Below are 22,500 nucleotides of genomic sequence, written 5' to 3' on the forward strand. Positions count from 1 at the left end.
AGAGAAAGAAAGAGAGAAAGAAAGAGATAAAGAAAGAGCGAGAGAGAGAAAGAAAGAGAGAAAGAGAGAGAGAGGGGGGAGTGGGGAGGAGAGAGAGAAGAAAGAGCGAGAGAGAGAAAGAAAGAGAGAAAGAGAGAGAGAGGGGGGAGTGGGGAGGAGAGAGAGAAGAAAGAGCGAGAAAAGGAAGGGGAAGATAATTATTATAATTAACATAATAATATGTAATAATATATATATATATATAATATGTCAATGCCTCTACATTTGTTCCTTTGTGGTCAAAATATGTTTCAATCTAAATCCTAAAATCATGGATGGGTTAGTGTCTACCTCAGAGATAGAGTCCTTCAGCAGGTTGAACTTGTGGATGGGTTAGTGTCTACCTCAGCAGGTTGTACTTGTGGATGGGTTAGTGTCTACCTCAGCAGGTTGTACTTGTGGATGGGTTAGTGTCTACCTCAGCAGGTTGTACTTGTGGATGGGTTAGTGTCTACCTCAGCAGGTTGTACTTGTGGATGGGTTAGTGTCTACCTCAGCAGGTTGTACTTGTGGATGGGTTAGTGTCTACCTCAGCAGGTTGTACTTGTGGATGGGTTAGTGTCTACCTCAGCAGGTTGTACTTGTGGATGGGTTAGTGTCTACCTCAGCAGGTTGTACTTGTGGATGGGTTAGTGTCTACCTCAGAGATAGAGTCCTTAAGCAGGTTGTACTTGTGGATGGGTTAGTGTCTACCTCAGCAGGTTGTACTTGTGGATGGGTTAGTGCCTACCTCAGCAGGTTGTACTTGTGGATGGGTTAGTGTCTACCTCAACAGGTTGTACTTGTGGATGGGTTAGTGCCTACCTCAGAGATAGAGTCCTTAAGCAGGTTGAACTTGTGGATGGGTTAGTGCCTACCTCAGAGATAGAGTCCTTAAGCAGGTTGAACTTGTGGATGGGTTAGTGCCTACCTCAGAGATAGAGTCCTTAAGCAGGTTGAACTTGTGGGTGGGTTAGTGCCTACCTCAGCGATAGAGTCCTTCAGCAGGTTGTACTTGTGGAGGTCAAAGCGTTGTCTCTTCACCCCCTTGTGGAAGAACAGCAGGTACTGTCTGTCCCTGGCGTCTGGGTAGATGTACTCCTACGGGAAAGAGGGGAGGGAGGGAGGGAGGGAGGGAGGGAGGGAGGGAGGGAGGGAGGGAGGGAGGGAGGGGAGAACAGGCTGTTAGATAAACTAGAATACTTACTCAACCCTCCTACATACAAACCTTAGAGAACCACTGACCGGACGAGCCTCATACCTGGCCTGGTCTCTTACCTAGCCTCATACCTGGCCTCATACCTGGTCTGGCCTCTTACCTAGCCTCATACCTGGCCTGGCCTCTTACCTAGCCTCATACCTGGCCTCATACCTGGTCTGGCCTCTTACCTGGCCTCATACCTGGCCTGGCCTCTTACCTAGCCTCATACCTGGCCTCATACCTGGTCTGGCCTCTTACCTGGCCTCATACCTGGTCTGGCCTCTTACCTGGCCTCTTGCCTGGTCTGGCCTCTTGCCTGGTCTGGCCTCTTGCCTGGTCTGGCCTTTTACCTGGCCTCTTGCCTGGTCTGGCCTCTTGCCTGGTCTGGACTCTTACCTGGCCTCTTGCCTGGTCTGGCCTCTTACGTAGCCTAATACCTGGCCTGGCCTCTTACCTAGCCTCATACCTAGCCTCTTGCCTGGTCTGGCCTCTTACCTGGCCTCTTGCCTGGTTTGGCCTCTTACCTGGTCTGGCCTCTTACCTGGTCTCTTACCTGGCCTCTTACCTGGCCTCTTGCCTGGTCTGGCCTCTTACCAAGCCTCATACCTGGTCTGGCCTCTTACCTGGCCTCTTGCCTGTTCTCTTGCCTGGCCTCATATGTGGCCTCATACCTGGCCTGTCCTCTTACCTGGCCTCTTACCTAGCCTCATACCTGGACTCAAACCTGGCCTGGTCTCCTACCTGGCCTCTTAACTAGCCTCTTACCTAACCTCTAACCTAGCCTCTTACCTAGCCTCATACCTGGCCTGTCCTCTTACCTGGCCTCTTACCTAGCCTCATACCTGGCCTGGCTTCTTACCTGGCCTCTTATCTAGACTCTTACCTAGCCTCTTGCCTGGTCTCTTACCTATCCTAGCCTCTTACCTGGCCTCTTGCCAGGCCTCATACCTGGCCTGGTCTCTTGCCTGGCCTCTTACCTGGCCTCTTGCCTGGTCTCTTGCCTGGCCTCTTGCCTGGCCTCTTACCTGGCATCTTGCCTGGCCTAGCCTCTTACCTGTCATAGCCCCTTACCTGGCCTCTTGCCTGGTCTCTTGCCTGGTCTCTTGCCAGGCCTCTTGCCTGGCCTCTTGCCTGGCCTCTTACCTGGACTCTTGCGTGGTATCTTGCCTGGACCTAGCCTCTTACCTATCATAGCCTCTTACCTGGCCTCTTGCCTGGTCTCTTGCCTGGTCTCTTGCCAGGCCTCTTACCTAGCCTCTTGCCTGGCCTCATGCCTGGCCTAGCCTCTTACCTAGCCTCTTACCTGGCCTCTTGCCTGGCCGAGACTCTTATCTGGTGTACATGGCCATGGCGGTATGTGTGTTACAGTGTGTGTGTGTCTGTAACAGTGTGTGTGTGTAACAGTGTGTGTGTGTGTTACCTGGCGTGTGAGTACGTAGTAGGAGTACATAGCCATGGCGGTAGCGTAGGTAATGAAGTAGGTGACAGGCTCCATGATGTCCCAGGAGTACTCCCACCAGGTGAGACGCGCCAGGATCCCAAACTGTGTTGCCATGTAGGCCACACCCCCCACAGCACCCAGGTAGTACGACGCTCCGCCTTACGACTCAGCTCCTCCCTTACCTGGGATGGACAGCCAATCAGAAACACATGTCAATAATAAGACACTTACACCTGTGGTCCTCTGTAGTTCAGTTAGTAGAACACGGTCCTCTGTAGTTCAGTTAGTAGAACATGGTCCTCTGTAGTTCAGTTAGTAGAACATGGTCCTCTGTAGTAAGTAGAACATGGTCCTCTGTAGTTCAGTTAGTAGAACATGGTCCTCTGTAGTTCAGTTAGTAGAACATGGTCCTCTGTAGTTCAGTTAGTAGAACATGGTCCTCTGTAGTTCAGTTAGTAGAACATGGTCCTCTGTAGTTCAGTTAGTAGAACATGGTCCTCTGTAGTTCAGTTAGTAGAACATGGTCCTCTGTAGTTCAGTTAGTAGAACACGGTCCTCTGTAGTTCAGTTAGTAGAACATGGTCCTCTGTAGTTCAGTTAGTAGAACATGGTCCTCTGTAGTTAGTAGAACATGGTCCTCTGTAGTTCAGTTAGTAGAACATGGTCCTCTGTAGTTAGTAGAACATGGTCCTCTGTAGTTCAGTTAGTAGAACATGGTCCTCTGTAGTTAGTAGAACATGGTCCTCTGTAGTTAGTAGAACATGGTCCTCTGTAGTTAGTAGAACATGGTCCTCTGTAGTTCAGTTAGTAGAACATGGTCCTCTGTAGTTCAGTTAGTAGAACATGGTCCTCTGTAGTTAGTAGAACATGGTCCTCTGTAGTTAGTAGAACATGGTCCTCTGTAGTTCAGTTAGTAGAACATGGTCCTCTGTAGTTAGTAGAACATGGTCCTCTGTAGTTCAGTTAGTAGAACATGGTCCTCTGTAGTTAGTAGAACATGGTCCTCTGTAGTTCAGTTAGTAGAACATGGTCCTCTGTAGTTCAGTTAGTAGAACATGGTCCTCTGTAGTTCAGTTAGTAGAGCATGGTCCTCTGTAGTTCAGTTAGTAGAACATGGTCCTCTGTAGTTCAGTTAGTAGAACATGGTCCTCTGTAGTTCAGTTAGTAGAACACGGTCCTCTGTAGTTCAGTTAGTAGAACATGGTCCTCTGTAGTTCAGTTAGTAGTACATGGTCCTCTGTAGTTCAGTTAGTAGAACATGGTCCTCTGTAGTTCAGTTAGTAGAGCATGGTCCTCTGTAGTTAGTAGAGCATGGTCCTCTGTAGTTCAGTTAGTAGAGCATGGTCCTCTGTAGTTCAGTTAGTAGAACATGGTCCTCTGTAGTTCAGTTTGTAGAACATGGTCCTCTGTAGTTAGTAGAGCATGGTCCTCTGTAGTTCAGTTAGTAGAACATGGTCCTCTGTAGTTAGTAGAGCATGGTCCTCTGTAGTTCAGTTAGTAGAACATGGTCCTCTGTAGTTCAGTTAGTAGAGCATGGTCCTCTGTAGTTCAGTTAGTAGAACATGGTCCTCTGTAGTTCAGTTTGTAGAACATGGTCCTCTGTAGTTAGTAGAGCATGGTCCTCTGTAGTTCAGTTAGTAGAACATGGTCCTCTGTAGTTAGTAGAGCATGGTCCTCTGTAGTTCAGTTAGTAGAACATGGTCCTCTGTAGTTCAGTTAGTAGAACATGGTCCTCTGTAGTTCAGTTAGTAGAACATGGTCCTCTGTAGTTAGTAGAGCATGGTCCTCTGTAGTTCAGTTAGTAGAACATGGTCCTCTGTAGTTCAGTTAGTAGAACATGGTCCTCTGTAGTTCAGTTAGTAGAGCATGGTCCTCTGTAGTTCAGTTAGTAGAACATGGTCCTCTGTAGTTCAGTTAGTAGAACATGGTCCTCTGTAGTTCAGTTAGTAGAACACGGTCCTCTGTAGTTCAGTTAGTAGAACATGGTCCTCTGTAGTTCAGTTAGTAGTACATGGTCCTCTGTAGTTCAGTTAGTAGAACATGGTCCTCTATAGTTCAGTTAGTAGAACATGGTCCTCTGTAGTTCAGTTAGTAGAACATGGTCCTCTGTAGTTAGTAGAACATGGTCCTCTGTAGTTCAGTTAGTAGAACATGGTCCTCTGTAGCTAGTAGAACATGGTCCTCTGTAGTTCAGTTAGTAGTACATGGTCCTCTGTAGTTCAGTTAGTAGAACATGGTCCTCTGTAGCTAGTAGAACATGGTCCTCTGTAGTTCAGTTAGTAGAACATGGTCCTCTGTAGTTCAGTTAGTAGAACATGGTCCTCTGTAGTTAGTAGAACATGGTCCTCTGTAGTTAGTAGAACATGGTCCTCTGTAGTTCAGTTAGTAGAACATGGTCCTCTGTAGTTAGTAGAACATGGTCCTCTGTAGTTAGTAGAACATGGTCCTCTGTAGTTCAGTTAGTAGAACATGGTCCTCTGTAGTTCAGTTAGTAGAACATGGTCCTCTGTAGGTCAGTTAGTAGAACATGGTCCTCTGTAGTTCAGTTAGTAGAACATGGTCCTCTGTAGTTCAGTTAGTAGAACATGGTCCTCTGTAGTTCAGTTAGTAGAACATGGTCTTCTGTAGTTCAGTTAGTAGAACATGGTCCTCTGTAGTTCAGTTAGTAGAACATGGTCCTCTGTAGTTCAGTTAGTAGAACATGGTCCTCTGTAGTTAGTAGAGCATGGTCCTCTGTAGTTCAGTTAGTAGAGCATGGTCCTCTGTAGTTCAGTTAGTAGAACATGGTCCTCTGTAGTTCAGTTTGTAGAACATGGTCCTCTGTAGTTAGTAGAGCATGGTCCTCTGTAGTTCAGTTAGTAGAACATGGTCCTCTGTAGTTAGTAGAGCATGGTCCTCTGTAGTTCAGTTAGTAGAACATGGTCCTCTGTAGTTCAGTTAGTAGAGCATGGTCCTCTGTAGTTCAGTTAGTAGAACATGGTCCTCTATAGTTCAGTTTGTAGAACATGGTCCTCTGTAGTTAGTAGAGCATGGTCCTCTGTAGTTCAGTTAGTAGAACATGGTCCTCTGTAGTTAGTAGAGCATGGTCCTCTGTAGTTCAGTTAGTAGAACATGGTCCTCTGTAGTTCAGTTAGTAGAACATGGTCCTCTGTAGTTCAGTTAGTAGAACATGGTCCTCTGTAGTTAGTAGAGCATGGTCCTCTGTAGTTCAGTTAGTAGAACATGGTCCTCTGTAGTTCAGTTAGTAGAACATGGTCCTCTGTAGTTCAGTTAGTAGAACATGGTCCTCTGTAGTTCAGTTAGTAGAACATGGTCCTCTGTAGTTCAGTTAGTAGAACATGGTCCTCTGTAGTTCAGTTAGTAGAACATGGTCCTCTGTAGTTCAGTTAGTAGAACATGGTCCTCTGTAGTTCAGTTAGTAGAACATGGTCCTCTGTAGTTCAGTTAGTAGAGCATGGTCCTCTGTAGTTCAGTTAGTAGAACATGGTCCTCTGTAGTTCAGTTAATAGAACATGGTCCTCTGTAGTTCAGTTAGTAGAACATGGTCCTCTGTAGTTAGTAGAACATGGTCCTCTGTAGTTCAGTTAGTAGAACATGGTCCTCTGTAGTTCAGTTAGTAGAACATGGTCCTCTGTAGTTCAGTTAGTAGAGCATGGTCCTCTGTAGTTCAGTTAGTAGAACATGGTCCTCTGTAGTTCAGTTAGTAGAACATGGTCCTCTGTAGTTCAGTTAGTAGAACACGGTCCTCTGTAGTTCAGTTAGTAGAACATGGTCCTCTGTAGTTCCGTTAGTAGTACATGGTCCTCTGTAGTTCAGTTAGTAGAACATGGTCCTCTATAGTTCAGTTAGTAGAACATGGTCCTCTGTAGTTCAGTTAGTAGAACATGGTCCTCTGTAGTTAGTAGAACATGGTCCTCTGTAGTTCAGTTAGTAGAACATGGTCCTCTGTAGCTAGTAGAACATGGTCCTCTGTAGTTCAGTTAGTAGTACATGGTCCTCTGTAGTTCAGTTAGTAGAACATGGTCCTCTGTAGCTAGTAGAACATGGTCCTCTGTAGTTCAGTTAGTAGAACATGGTCCTCTGTAGTTCAGTTAGTAGAACATGGTCCTCTGTAGTTCAGTTTGTAGAACATGGTCCTCTGTAGTTAGTAGAGCATGGTCCTCTGTAGTTCAGTTAGTAGAACATGGTCCTCTGTAGTTAGTAGAGCATGGTCCTCTGTAGTTCAGTTAGTAGAACATGGTCCTCTGTAGTTCAGTTAGTAGAGCATGGTCCTCTGTAGTTCAGTTAGTAGAACATGGTCCTCTGTAGTTCAGTTTGTAGAACATGGTCCTCTGTAGTTAGTAGAGCATGGTCCTCTGTAGTTCAGTTAGTAGAACATGGTCCTCTGTAGTTAGTAGAGCATGGTCCTCTGTAGTTCAGTTAGTAGAACATGGTCCTCTGTAGTTCAGTTAGTAGAACATGGTCCTCTGTAGTTCAGTTAGTAGAACATGGTCCTCTGTAGTTAGTAGAGCATGGTCCTCTGTAGTTCAGTTAGTAGAACATGGTCCTCTGTAGTTCAGTTAGTAGAACATGGTCCTCTGTAGTTCAGTTAGTAGAGCATGGTCCTCTGTAGTTCAGTTAGTAGAACATGGTCCTCTGTAGTTCAGTTAGTAGAACATGGTCCTCTGTAGTTCAGTTAGTAGAACATGGTCCTCTGTAGTTCAGTTAGTAGAACATGGTCCTCTGTAGTTCAGTTAGTAGAGCATGGTCCTCTGTAGTTCAGTTAGTAGAACATGGTCCTCTGTAGTTCAGTTAGTAGAACATGGTCCTCTGTAGTTCAGTTAGTAGAACATGGTCCTCTGTAGTTAGTAGAACATGGTCCTCTGTAGTTCAGTTAGTAGAACATGGTCCTCTGTAGTTCAGTTAGTAGAACATGGTCCTCTGTAGTTCAGTTAGTAGAGCATGGTCCTCTGTAGTTCAGTTAGTAGAACATGGTCCTCTGTAGTTCAGTTAGTAGAACATGGTCCTCTGTAGTTCAGTTAGTAGAACACGGTCCTCTGTAGTTCAGTTAGTAGAACATGGTCCTCTGTAGTTCCGTTAGTAGTACATGGTCCTCTGTAGTTCAGTTAGTAGAACATGGTCCTCTATAGTTCAGTTAGTAGAACATGGTCCTCTATAGTTCAGTTAGTAGAACATGGTCCTCTGTAGTTCAGTTAGTAGAACATGGTCCTCTGTAGTTAGTAGAACATGGTCCTCTGTAGTTCAGTTAGTAGAACATGGTCCTCTGTAGCTAGTAGAACATGGTCCTCTGTAGTTCAGTTAGTAGTACATGGTCCTCTGTAGTTCAGTTAGTAGAACATGGTCCTCTGTAGCTAGTAGAACATGGTCCTCTGTAGTTCAGTTAGTAGAACATGGTCCTCTGTAGTTCAGTTAGTAGAACATGGTCCTCTGTAGTTAGTAGAACATGGTCCTCTGTAGTTAGTAGAACATGGTCCTCTGTAGTTCAGTTAGTAGAACATGGTCCTCTGTAGTTAGTAGAACATGGTCCTCTGTAGTTAGTAGAACATGGTCCTCTGTAGTTCAGTTAGTAGAACATGGTCCTCTGTAGTTCAGTTAGTAGAACATGGTCCTCTGTAGTTAGTAGAACATGGTCCTCTGTAAGTTAGTAGAACATGGTCCTCTGTAGTTCAGTTAGTAGAACATGGTCCTCTGTAGGTCAGTTAGTAGAACATGGTCCTCTGTAGGTCAGTTAGTAGAACATGGTCCTCTGTAGTTCAGTTAGTAGAACATGGTCCTCTGTAGTTCAGTTAGTAGAACATGGTCCTCTGTAGTTCAGTTAGTAGAACATGGTCCTCTGTAGTTCAGTTAGTAGAACATGGTCCTCTGTAGTTCAGTTAGTAGAGCATGGTCCTCTGTAGTTCAGTTAGTAGAACATGGTCCTCTGTAGTTCAGTTTGTAGAACATGGTCCTCTGTAGTTAGTAGAGCATGGTCCTCTGTAGTTCAGTTAGTAGAACATGGTCCTCTGTAGTTAGTAGAGCATGGTCCTCTGTAGTTCAGTTAGTAGAACATGGTCCTCTGTAGTTCAGTTAGTAGAGCATGGTCCTCTGTAGTTCAGTTAGTAGAACATGGTCCTCTGTAGTTCAGTTTGTAGAACATGGTCCTCTGTAGTTAGTAGAGCATGGTCCTCTGTAGTTCAGTTAGTAGAACATGGTCCTCTGTAGTTAGTAGAGCATGGTCCTCTGTAGTTCAGTTAGTAGAACATGGTCCTCTGTAGTTCAGTTAGTAGAACATGGTCCTCTGTAGTTAGTAGAGCATGGTCCTCTGTAGTTCAGTTAGTAGAACATGGTCCTCTGTAGTTCAGTTAGTAGAACATGGTCCTCTGTAGTTCAGTTAGTAGAGCATGGTCCTCTGTAGTTCAGTTAGTAGAACATGGTCCTCTGTAGTAAGTAGAACATGGTCCTCTGTAGTTCAGTTAGTAGAACATGGTCCTCTGTAGTTCAGTTAGTAGAACATGGTCCTCTGTAGTTAGTAGAGCATGGTCCTCTGTAGTTCAGTTAGTAGAACATGGTCCTCTGTAGTTCAGTTAGTAGAACATGGTCCTCTGTAGTTCAGTTAGTAGAACATGGTCCTCTGTAGTAAGTAGAACATGGTCCTCTGTAGTTCAGTTAGTAGAACATGGTCCTCTGTAGTTCAGTTAGTAGAACATGGTCCTCTGTAGTTAGTAGAGTATGGTCCTCTGTAGTTCAGTTAGTAGAACATGGTCCTCTGTAGTTCAGTTAGTAGAACATGGTCCTCTGTAGTTCAGTTAGTAGAACATGGTCCTCTGTAGTAAGTAGAACATGGTCCTCTGTAGTTCAGTTAGTAGAACATGGTCCTCTGTAGTTCAGTTAGTAGAACATGGTCCTCTGTAGTTCAGTTAGTAGAACATGGTCCTCTGTAGTAAGTAGAACATGGTCCTCTGTAGTTCAGTTAGTAGTACATGGTCCTCTGTAGTTAGTAGAACATGGTCCTCTGTAGTTCAGTTAGTAGAACATGGTCCTCTGTAGTTCAGTTAGTAGAACATGGTCCTCTGTAGTAAGTAGAACATGGTCCTCTGTAGTTCAGTTAGTAGAACATGGTCCTCTGTAGTTCAGTTAGTAGAACATGGTCCTCTGTAGTTCAGTTAGTAGAACATGGTCCTCTGTAGTTCAGTTAGTAGAACATGGTCCTCTGTAGTTAGTAGAACATGGTCCTCTGTAGTTCAGTTAGTAGAACATGGTCCTCTGTAGTTAGTAGAACATGGTCCTCTGTAGTTCAGTTAGTAGAACACGGTCCTCTGTAGTTCAGTTAGTAGAACATGGTCCTCTGTAGTTCAGTTAGTAGAACATGGTCCTCGGTAGTTCAGTTAGTAGAACACGGTCCTCTGTAGTTCAGTTAGTAGAACATGGTCCTCTGTAGTTCAGTTAGTAGAACATGGTCCTCTGTAGTTCAATTAGTAGAACATGGTCCTCTGTAGTTCAGTTAGTAGAACATGGTCCTCTGTAGTTCAGTTAGTAGAACATGGTCCTCTGTAGTTCAGTTAGTAGAACATGGTCCTCTGTAGTTCAGTTAGTAGAACATGGTCCTCTGTAGTTCAGTTAGTAGAACATGGTCCTCTGTAGTTCAGTTAGTAGAACATGGTCCTCTGTAGTAAGTAGAACATGGTCCTCTGTAGTTCAGTTAGTAGAACATGGTCCTCTGTAGTTCAGTTAGTAGAACATGGTCCTCTGTAGTTAGTAGAGCATGGTCCTCTGTAGTTCAGTTAGTAGAACATGGTCCTCTGTAGTTCAGTTAGTAGAACATGGTCCTCTGTAGTTCAGTTAGTAGAACATGGTCCTCTGTAGTAAGTAGAACATGGTCCTCTGTAGTTCAGTTAGTAGAACATGGTCCTCTGTAGTTCAGTTAGTAGAACATGGTCCTCTGTAGTTAGTAGAGTATGGTCCTCTGTAGTTCAGTTAGTAGAACATGGTCCTCTGTAGTTCAGTTAGTAGAACATGGTCCTCTGTAGTTCAGTTAGTAGAACATGGTCCTCTGTAGTAAGTAGAACATGGTCCTCTGTAGTTCAGTTAGTAGAACATGGTCCTCTGTAGTTCAGTTAGTAGAACATGGTCCTCTGTAGTTCAGTTAGTAGAACATGGTCCTCTGTAGTAAGTAGAACATGGTCCTCTGTAGTTCAGTTAGTAGTACATGGTCCTCTGTAGTTAGTAGAACATGGTCCTCTGTAGTTCAGTTAGTAGAACATGGTCCTCTGTAGTTCAGTTAGTAGAACATGGTCCTCTGTAGTAAGTAGAACATGGTCCTCTGTAGTTCAGTTAGTAGAACATGGTCCTCTGTAGTTCAGTTAGTAGAACATGGTCCTCTGTAGTTCAGTTAGTAGAACATGGTCCTCTGTAGTTCAGTTAGTAGAACATGGTCCTCTGTAGTTAGTAGAACATGGTCCTCTGTAGTTCAGTTAGTAGAACATGGTCCTCTGTAGTTAGTAGAACATGGTCCTCTGTAGTTCAGTTAGTAGAACACGGTCCTCTGTAGTTCAGTTAGTAGAACATGGTCCTCTGTAGTTCAGTTAGTAGAACATGGTCCTCTGTAGTTCAGTTAGTAGAACACGGTCCTCTGTAGTTCAGTTAGTAGAACATGGTCCTCTGTAGTTCAGTTAGTAGAACATGGTCCTCTGTAGTTCAATTAGTAGAACATGGTCCTCTGTAGTTCAGTTAGTAGAACATGGTCCTCTGTAGTTCAGTTAGTAGAACATGGTCCTCTGTAGTTCAGTTAGTAGAACATGGTCCTCTGTAGTTCAGTTAGTAGAACATGGTCCTCTGTAGTTCAGTTAGTAGAACATGGTCCTCTGTAGTTCAGTTAGTAGAACATGGTCCTCTGTAGTTCAGTTAGTAGAACATGGTCCTCTGTAGTTCAGTTAGTAGATCATGGTCCTCTGTAGTTAGTAGAACATGGTCCTCTGTAGTTCAGTTAGTAGAACATGGTCCTCTGTAGTTAGTAGAACATGGTCCTCTGTAGTTCAGTTAGTAGAACATGGTCCTCTGTAGTTCAGTTAGTAGAGCATGGTCCTCTGTAGTTCAGTTAGTAGAACATGGTCCTCTGTAGTTCAGTTAGTAGAGCATGGTCCTCTGTAGTTCAGTTAGTAGAGCATGGTCCTCTGTAGTTCAGTTAGTAGAACATGGTCCTCTGTAGTTCAGTTAGTAGAACATGGTCCTCTGTAATTCAGTTAGTAGAACATGGTCCTCTGTAGTTCAGTTAGTAGAACATGGTCCTCTGTAGTTCAGTTAGTAGAACATGGTCCTCTGTAGTTCAGTTAGTAGAACATGGTCCTCTGTAGTTCAGTTAGTAGAGCATGGTCCTCTGTAGTTCAGTTAGTAGAACATGTTCCTCTGTAGTTCAGTTAGTAGAGCATGGGGCTTGCAATGCCAAGAATAGTGTGTTTGATACCCGGGAGCACCAGTACGTAAAACTAAGACTAAGTTGCTTTGGACAAAAGCGTAGGGAATTTAAACAGAGCTGTGAAGGGAATTTAAACAGAGCTGTGAAGGGAATTTTAACACAGCTGTGAAGGGAATTTTAACACAGCTGTGAAGGGAATTTTAACACAGCTGTGGAGGGAATTTAAACAGAGCTGTGGAGGGAATTTCAACACAGCTGTGGAGGGAATTTAAACAGAGCTGTGAAGGGAATTTTAACACAGCTGTGAAGGGAATTTTAACACAGCTGTGAAGGGAATTTTAACACAGCTGTGGAGGAATTTAAAACAGAGCTGTGGAGGGAATTTCAACACAGCTGTGGAGGGAATTTAAACACAGCTGTGGAGGGAATTTAAACACAGCTGTGGAGGGAATTTCAACACAGCTGTGGCGGGAATTTAAACACAGCTGTGGAGGGAATTTAAACAGAGCTGTGAAGGGAATTTCAACACAGCTGTGGAGGGAATTTAAACACAGCTGTGGAGTGAATTTAAACACAGCTGTGAAGGGAATTTAAACACAGCTGTGGAGGGAATTTAAACATAGCTGTGAAGTGAATTTTAACACAGCTGTGAAGGGAATTTAAACACAGCTGTGGAGGGAATTTAAACACAGCTGTGAAGGGAATTTAAACACAGCTGTGTGGCTGGTATTGAAACACAGCCCGGGAGGGAATTTAAAAACAGTTGTGAAGGGAATTTAAACAAAGCTGTGAAGGGAATTTAAACACAGCTGTGGAGGGAATTTAAACACAGCTGTGGAGGGAATTTGTGTGTGTGTGTGTGTGTGTGTGTGTGTGTGTGTGTGTGTGTGTGTGTGTGTGTGTGTGTGTGTGTGTGTGTGTGTGTGTGTGTGTGTGTGTGTGTGTGTGTGTGTGTGTGTGTGTGTGTGTGTGTGTGTGTGTGTGTGTGTGTATGTGTGTGTAAACACAGTGTGTATGTATGTGCGTTCCATACCTTCTCCAGAGGCCGTAGCTGTGAGTTGAGGTCCTCCAGTCTCACCACCAGTTCCTTCTCTTTACTAAGCTGATGTTGTTCACGCAGGGTGGTGTAGAGCTGCTGAACCAGGAGCTTAACGTCGTTCAGACGCCCTGCCTCCTCCTGGGCCAGCAGATCTAAACAGGACAGGACAGGTGAGGACAGGACAGGACAGGACAGGACAGGATAGGACAGGACAGGACAGGATAGGACAGGACAGGTGAGGATAGGACAGGACAGGTGAGGATAGGACAGGACAGGTGAGGATAGGACAGGATAGGACAGGTGAGGATAGGACAGGATAGGACAGGACAGGACAGGACAGGTGAGGACAGGACAGGACAGGACAGGTGAGGATAGGACAGGACAGGACAGGTGAGGATAGGACAGGACAGGTGAGGATAGGACAGGATAGGACAGGTGAGGATAGGACAGGATAGGACAGGACAGGACAGGACAGGTGAGGATAGGACAGGACAGGTGAGGATAGGACAGGATAGGACAGGTGAGGATAGGACAGGACAGGACAGGTGAGGATAGGACAGGACAGGACAGGACAGGACAGGTGAGGACAGGACAGGACAGGACAGGTGAGGATAGGACAGGACAGGACAGGTGAGGATAGGACAGACAGGTGAGGATAGGACAGGATAGGACAGGTGAGGATAGGACAGGATAGGACAGGACAGGACAGGGACAGGTGAGGATAGGACAGGACAGGTGAGGATAGGACAGGATAGGACAGGTGAGGATAGGACAGGATAGGACAGGACAGGACAGGACAGGTGAGGATAGGACAGGACAGGTGAGGATAGGACAGGATAGGACAGGTGAGGATAGGACAGGATAGGACAGGACAGGACAGGACAGGTGAGGATAGGACAGGACAGGTGAGGATAGGACAGGACAGGACAGGTGAGGACAGGACAGGACAGGACAGGACAGGTGAGGATAGGACAGGACAGGACAGGTGAGGACAGGACAGGACAGGACAGGATAGGACAGGACAGGACAGGACAGGACAGGTGAGGACAGGACAGGACAGGACAGGATAGGACAGGACAGGTGAGGATAGGACAGGACAGGACAGGTGAGGACAGGACAGGACAGGTGAGGATAGGACAGGACAGGTGAGGATAGGACAGGACAGGACAGGTGAGGACAGGACAGGACAGGACAGGACAGGTGAGGATAGGACAGGACAGGACAGGTGAGGACAGGACAGGACAGGACAGGATAGGACAGGACAGGACAGGACAGGACAGGTGAGGATAGGACAGGACAGGACAGGTGAGGACAGGACAGGACAGGTGAGGATAGGACAGGACAGGTGAGGATAGGACAGGACAGGACAGGTGAGGACAGGACAGGACAGGACAGGACAGGTGAGGATAGGACAGGACAGGACAGGTGAGGACAGGACAGGACAGGACAGGATAGGACAGGACAGGACAGGACAGGACAGGTGAGGATAGGACAGGACAGGACAGGTGAGGACAGGACAGGACAGGACAGGACAGGTGAGGACAGGACAGGACAGGACAGGATAGGACAGGACAGGACAGGACAGGATAGGACAGGACAGGACAGGTGAGGATAGGACAGGACAGGACAGGTGAGGACAGGACAGGACAGGACAGGACAGGTGAGGACAGGACAGGACAGGACAGGTGAGGATAGGACAGGACAGGACAGGACAGGTGAGGATAGGACAGGACAAGTCAAATGGTAACACATAACATTTCTCATTGTGGAAGAAAACATCAGATATTTGTAGAAAATCTAAATCTGTGTGTTGGGAGTTATTTACTCCACTGTGATACCAGGCAGGATACCCCCCCAGTGAAACCCCTCTGGCTGCTATAGTTATTAATGACTGGCCCAACACACACTCTCACACTCTCTCACACACACACACACACACACACACACACACACACACACACACACACACACACACACACACACACACACACACACACACAGAGAAACAGACAGAGACAGACACACACAGACAGAGACAGACAAAGACAGAAAAAGACAGACAGAGAGACAGACAGACACACACAGACAGAGACAGACGAAGACAGAGAGAGACAAAGACAGAGAGAGACAGACAGAGAGACAGAGAGACAGACAGACACACCAACACCAACATGAATGCCTATTTTCTAGTGTGAATCCTTGAGCCTGTCCTCACCTCTCCGTGGCGGCCGAACCAGGTGCCTGACGTTGTTGATGACCAGGTTGAAGTCATCCAACAGCAGGATGTCTATCCCTGTAGAAGAGGCTACCCTCGCCCCATCTGGAGGGAGGGAGGGAGAGGGGGGTGGTTGGGGGGAGGAGGAGGGGGGAAGGATGGAGACAGAAGGCGAGAGAGTGGTAAGGAGGGAAAATGATGGAGACAGAAGGTGAGAGTGGGAGGGAGGGAGAAGGATGGAGACAGAAGGAGAGAGAGAGGGGGAGGGAGGGAGAAGGATGGAGACAGAAGGAGAGAGAGAGGGGGAGGGAGAAAGATGGAGGCAGAAGAGAGAGAGAGTGAGAAAGAGAGAGAGAGAGAGAGCGTTAACAAGTGTCTACATGAACCAGAGAGAAAGAGAGAGAGAGAGAGAGAGAGAGAGAGGGAGAGTGCGAGGGATAACTAGTGTCTACATGAACCAGAGAGACAGAGAGAGCGAGACAGAGAGAGAGACAGAGACACACAGAGAGAGAGACAGAGAGGGATAGAGAGAGAGAGATAGAGAGAGAGAGAGAGAGAGAGAGAGGGTTAACTAGCTATTACATAGTGTGTACTCATCAATACCTGTAGAGTAGATGGCTACTCGGTCGATGCCCCTGTCCTCTGTCTGCAGCTGTGTGAGGAACACCCCAACACAGTCACTGAGTGGCTTCAGAGTGAACTGGCATCGCTCTCGCCGGGACGGCAAACTGACTGAGATCACACCGGCAGTCCATTCTGGTATACCACCGTCACCTCTGAGAGAACATACGCAACAACACTGTCAATAAAAACATGTTCATCAAACAAAACCCACATCATGAGAAACCACAGCCAGACAAAACAAGGTGTGTGACAATATTAAACCAGACACCAAACCAGACAATATTAAACCAGACACGAAACCAGACAACATTAAAACAGACACTAAACCAGGCAACACTAACCCGGACACTAAACAAGACAACATTAAAACAGACACTAAACCAGACAATATTAAACCAGACACTAAACTAGACAATATTAAACCAGACACTAAACCAGACAGCATTAACCCCGAAACTAAACGAGACAACACTAAACCAGACAACATTAAACCAGACAACACTAAACCAGACAACACTAAACCAGACAACACTAAACGAGACAACACTAAACCAGACAACATTAAACCAGACAACACTAAACCAGACAACACTAAACCAGACAACACTAAACCAGACAACACTAAACCAGACAACACTAAACCAGACAACATGAGACTAGACAACACTAAACCAGACGACATGAGACCAGAAAACACTAAACCAGACAACATGTGACTAGACAACACTAAACCAGACAACATGAGACTAGACAACACTAAACCAGACAACATGAAAACAGACACTAAACCAGACAATATTAAACCAGACAACACTAAACCAGACAACATTAAACCAGACAACACTAAACCAGACAACATGACACTAGACAACAGTAAACCAGACAACATGAGACTAGACAACACTAAACCAGACAACATTAAACCAGACAACACTAAACCAGACAACATGTGACTAGACAACACTAAACCAGTCAACATGAGACTAGACAACACTAAACCAGACAACATGAGACTAGACAACACTAAACCAGACAACATGAGACCAGACAGCACTAAACCAGACGACACTAAACCAGACGACACTAAACCAGACAACATTAAACCAGACAACACTAAACCAAACAACACTAAACCAGACAACACGCAACTAGACAACATTAAACCAGACAAGACTAAACCAGACATTAAACCAGACAACACTAAACAAGACGACATTAAACCAGACGACACTAAACCAGACAACACTAAACCAGACAACACTAAACCAGACAACACTAAACCAGACAACACTAAATCAGACAACACTAAACCAGACATTAAACCAGACAACACTAAACCAGACAACACTAAACCAGACAACACTAAACCAGACAACACTAAACCAGACAACATGAGACCAGACAACATGAGACTAGACAACACTAAACCAGACAACATGAGACCAGACAACACTAAACCAGACAACACTAAACCAGACAACATGAGACCAGACAACATGAGACTAGACAACACTAAACCAGACAACATGAGACTAGACAATACTAAACCAGACAACACTCAACCAGACAACATTAAACCAGACAACATGAGACTAGACAACACTAAACCAGACAACATGAGACCAGGCAACACTAAACCAGACAACATGAGACCAGACAACACTAAACCAGACAACATGAGACCAGACAACACTAAACCAGACAACATGAGACCAGACAACACTAAACCAGACAACACTAAACCAGACAACATGAGACTAGACAATACTAAACCAGAAAACATTAAACCAGACAACATTAAACCAGACAACATTAAACCAGACAACACTAAACCAGACAACACTAAACCAGACAACATTAAACCAGACAACACTAAACCAGACAACATGAGACTAGACAACATTAAACCAGACAACATTAAACCAGACAACACTAAACCAGACAACACTAAACCAGACAACACAAAACCAGACAACACTAAACCAGAAAATACTAAGCCATCCTCTCCTAGCTACTGTACTCCTCCTCCCTCCTCTCCTAGCTACTGTACTCCTCCCTCCTCTCCTAGCTACTGTACTCCTCCTCCCTCCTCTCCTAGCTACTGTACTCCTCCTCCCTCCTCTCCTAGCTACTGTACTCCTCCTCCCTCCTCTCCTAGCTACTGTACTCCTCCTCCCTCCTCTACTAGCTACTGTACTCCTCCCTCCTCTACTAGCTACTGTACTCCTCCTCCCTCCTCTACTAGCTACTGTTCTCCTCCTTCCTCTCCTAGCTACTGTACTCCTCCTCCCTCCTCTCCTAGCTACTGTACTCCCTCCTCTCCTAGCTACTGTACTCCTCCTCCCTCCTCTACTAGCTACTGTACTCCTCCTCCCTCCTCTCCTAGCTACTGTACTCCCTCCTCCCGCCTCTCCTAGCTACTGTACTCCTCCCCTCCCTCCTCTCCTAGCTACTGTACTCCTCTTCCCTCCTCTCCTAGCTACTGTACTCCTCCTCCCTCCTCTACTAGCTACTGTACTCCTCCTCCCTCCTCTACTAGCTACTGTACTCCTCCTCCCTCCTCTCCCAGCTACTGTACTCCTCCTCCCTCCTCTCCCAGCTACTGTACTCCTCCTCCCTCCTCTCCTAGCTACTGTGCTCCTCCCTCCTCTCCTAGCTACTGTACTCCTCCCTCCTCTCCTAGCTACTGTACTCCTCCCTCCTCTCCTAGCTACTGTACTCCTCCTCGCTCCTCTCCTAGCTACTGTACTCCTCCTCCCTCATCTCTTAGCTACTGTACTCCTCCCTCCTCTCCTAGCTACTGTACTCCTCCTCCCTCCTCTCCTAACTGTTCTCCTCCTCCCTCCTCTACTAGCTACTGTACTCCTCCTCCCTCCTCTCCTAGCTACTGTACTCCTCCTCCCTCCTCTACTAGCTACTGTACTCCTCCTTCCTCCTCTCCTAGCTACTGTACTCCCTCCTCCCTCCTCTACTAGCTACTGTACTCCTCCTCCCTCCTCTCCTAGCTACTGTACTCCTCCTCCCTCCTCTACTAGCTACTGTACTCCTCCTCCCTCCTCTCCTAGCTACTGTACTCCTCCTCCCTCCTCTACTAGCTACTGTACTCCTCCCTCCTCTACTAGCTACTGTACTCATCCTCCCTCCTCTACTAGCTACTGTACTCCTCCTTCCTCTCCTAGCTAATGTACTCATCCCTCCTCTCATAGCTACTGTACTCCTCCTCCCTCCTCTCCTAGCTACTGTACTCCTCCTCCCTCCTCTACTAGCTACTGTACTCCTCCTCCCTCCTCTACTAGCTACTGTTCTCCTCCTTCCTCTCCTAGCTACTGTACTCCTCCTCCCTCCTCTCCTAGCTACTGTACTCCCTCCTCTCCTAGCTACTGTACTCCTCCTCCCCCTCCTCTACTAGCTACTGTACTCCTCCTCCCTCCTCTCCTAGCTACTGTACTCCCTCCTCCCTCCTCTCCTAGCTACTGTACTCCTCCTCCCTCCTCTCCTAGCTACTGTACTCCTCTTCCCTCCTCTCCTAGCTACTGTACTCCTCCTCCCTCCTCTACTAGCTACTGTACTCCTCCTCCCTCCTCTACTAGCTACTGTACTCCTCCTCCCTCCTCTCCCAGCTACTGTACTCCTCCTCCCTCCTCTCCCAGCTACTGTACTCCCTCCTCCCTCCTCTCCTAGCTACTGTGCTCCTCCCTCCTCTCCTAGCTACTGTACTCCTCCCTCCTCTTCTAGCTACTGTACCCTCCTCCCTCCCTCTCCTAGCTACTGTACTCCTCCTCCTCCTCTCCTAGCTACTGTACTCCTCCTCCCTCCTCTCTTAGCTACTGTACTCCCTCCTCCCTCCTCTCCTAGCTACTGTACTCCCTCCTCCCTCCTCTCCTAGCTACTGTGCTCCTCCCTCCTCTACTAGCTACTGTACTCCTCCTCCTCCTCTCCTAGCTACTGTACTCCTCCTCCCTCCTCTACTAGCTACTGTACTCCTCCTTCCTCCTCTCCTAGTTACTGTACTCCCCTCCTCCCTCCTCTACTAGCTACTGTACTCCTCCTCCTCCCTCCTCTCCTAGCTATGTACTCCTCCCTCCTCTACTAGCTACTGTACTCCTCCTCCCTCCTCTACTAGTTACTGTACTCCTCCTTCCTCTCCTAGCTAATGTACTCATCCCTCCTCTCATAGCTACTGTACTCCTCCTCCCTCCTCCCTAGCTACTAGGCTCCTTCCCTCCTCCCCTCCTCTACTAGCTACTGTACCTCCTCCTCCCTCCTCTACTAGTCCCCTACTGTTCTCCTCCTTCCTCTCCTAGCTACTGTACTCCCTCCTCCCTCCTACCTCGTAGTACTGTGCTCCCTACCTCCCTCCTCTCTTAGCTACTGTGCTCCTCCCTCCTCTCCTAGCTACTGTACTCCTCCCTCCTCTACTAGCTACTGTACTCCCCTCCTCCCTCCTCTACTAGCTACTGTACTCCTCCTCCCTCCTCTCGTAGCTACTGTGCTCCCTCCCTCCCTCCTCTCGTAGCTACTGTGCTCCTCCTCCTCCCTCCTCCTGAGTTATTATGAGTCCATTAGTATGAGGTGGCATGAGTCCCTTAGTATGAGTACCTAGTACCTAGTATGAGTCCCTTAGTATGAGTCCCTAGTACCTAGTAGTATGAGTCCCTAGTACCTAGTAGTATGAGTACCTAGTACCTAGTATGAGTCCCTTAGTATGAGTCCCTAGTACCTAGTAGTATGAGTCCCTAGTACCTAGTAGTATGAGTACCTAGTACCTAGTATGAGTCCCTTAGTATGAGTCCCTAGTACCTAGTAGTATGAGTACCTAGTACCTAGTATGAGTCCCTTAGTATGAGTCCCTAGTACCTAGTAGTATGAGTACCTAGTACCTAGTATGAGTCCCTTAGTATGAGTCCCTAGTACCTAGTAGTATGAGTCCCTTAGTATGAGTCCCTAGTACCTAGTAGTATGAGTACCTAGTACCTAGTAGTATGAGTACCTAGTACCTAGTATGAGTCCCTTAGTATGAGTCCCTAGTACCTAGTAGTATGAGTACCTAGTACCTAGTAGTATGAGTACCTAGTACCTAGTATGAGTCCCTTGGTATGAGTCCCTAGTACCTAGTAGTATGAGTACCTAGTACCTAGTAGTATGAGTACCTAGTACCTAGTATGAGTCCCTTAGTATGAGTCCCTAGTACCTAGTAGTATGAGTACCTAGTACCTAGTAGTATGAGTACCTAGTACCTAGTATGAGTCCCTTAGTATGAGTCCCTAGTACCTAGTAGTATGAGTCCCTAGTACCTAGTACGAGGTATTATGAGTCCCTTAGTATGTGGTGGTATGAGTTTTCGCTTGTTTGCATGTGGCTCTACCCCTGCAGGCATGTGCCTGTCTCCCTGTCTGTACTTCCCTTTCATGGTGCTATAATGGCTAAGCTATTAAAATCCACTTCAGCTCTGACCGCAATCAACATTCAATTCTGACTGCCATGCTTTCTCCCTCCCTCCCTCCCTACCTCCTGATGCTCTCCCTCCCTCTCTACCCTCTCCCAACCCTGTCAGTTATCCACAAAACAGATGCCAGCTTCTCCTTCACAATGACTGCTGTCTGATGGCTGAGAGAGAGAGAGAGACAGAGAGAGAGAGAGAGAGACAGACAGAGACTATTGTGCTGTTAGCTCCAACCTTTGTCTGGAGGCCTCTCTCTACCCCTCTACCTTTGACTGGAGGCCTGATGCTCTACCCCCCTCTACCCCTCTACCTTTGACTGGAGGCCTGATGCTCTACCCCTCTACCTTTGACTGGAGGCCTGACGCTCTACCCCTCTACCCCTCTACCTTTGACTGGAGGCCTGATGCTCTACCCCCTCTACCCCTCTACCTTTGACTGGAGGCCTGATGCTCTACCCCTCTACCCCTCTACCTTTGACTGGAGGCCTGATGCTCTACCCCTCTACCTTTGACTGGAGGCCTGACCGCTCTACCCCTCTACCTTTGACTGGAGGCCTGACGCTCTACCCCTCTACCTTTGACTGGAGGCCTGATGCTCTACCCCTCTACCGTTGATTGGAGGCCTGATGCTCTACCCTCTACCTTTGACTGGAGGCCTGATGCTCTACCCCTCTACCTTTGATTGGAGGCCTGATGCTCTACCCCTCTACCTTTGATTGGCCTGGCCTGATGCTCTACCCCTCTACCTTTGATTGGAGGCCTGATGCTCTACCCCTCTACCTTTGATTGAGGCCTGATGCTCTACCCCTCTACCTTTGATTGAGGCCTGATGCTCTACCCCTCTACCTTTGATTGGAGGCCTGATGCTCTACCCCTCTACCTTTGATTGGAGGCCTGATGCTCTACCCCAGTCAAACTGAGCACTAACAGTCTACTCTTCCACCTCTTGCTGCCTGAAAAATACATTACGACTCAGCTGTCAGCACCAAACCACATTAACCAGACTGTTTATAAAACACTCACCCTCTGGAGTGGCTGAGGTACACAGCAGCCTCTGGCCATGCCACGACGGGTCGCCACTCCAACCCTGGGGGGGGGGGGATGGAGAGAGAGAGAGAGAGAGAGAGAG

The 22,500-nt window shown here is 46.9% G+C and overlaps 1 pseudogene; it reads right to left on the reverse strand.

Annotated features, from left to right (window-relative positions):
- The window catches only part of LOC135523353 (calcium uniporter protein, mitochondrial-like), a 135,817-nt pseudogene that overhangs the window by 2,386 nt on the left and 110,931 nt on the right, over positions 1 to 22,500 (reverse strand).

The sequence above is a fragment of the Oncorhynchus masou genome, chromosome 31, assembly GCF_036934945.1.
Source record: "Oncorhynchus masou masou isolate Uvic2021 chromosome 31, UVic_Omas_1.1, whole genome shotgun sequence".
Taxonomy (NCBI): Eukaryota; Metazoa; Chordata; class Actinopteri; order Salmoniformes; family Salmonidae; genus Oncorhynchus; species Oncorhynchus masou.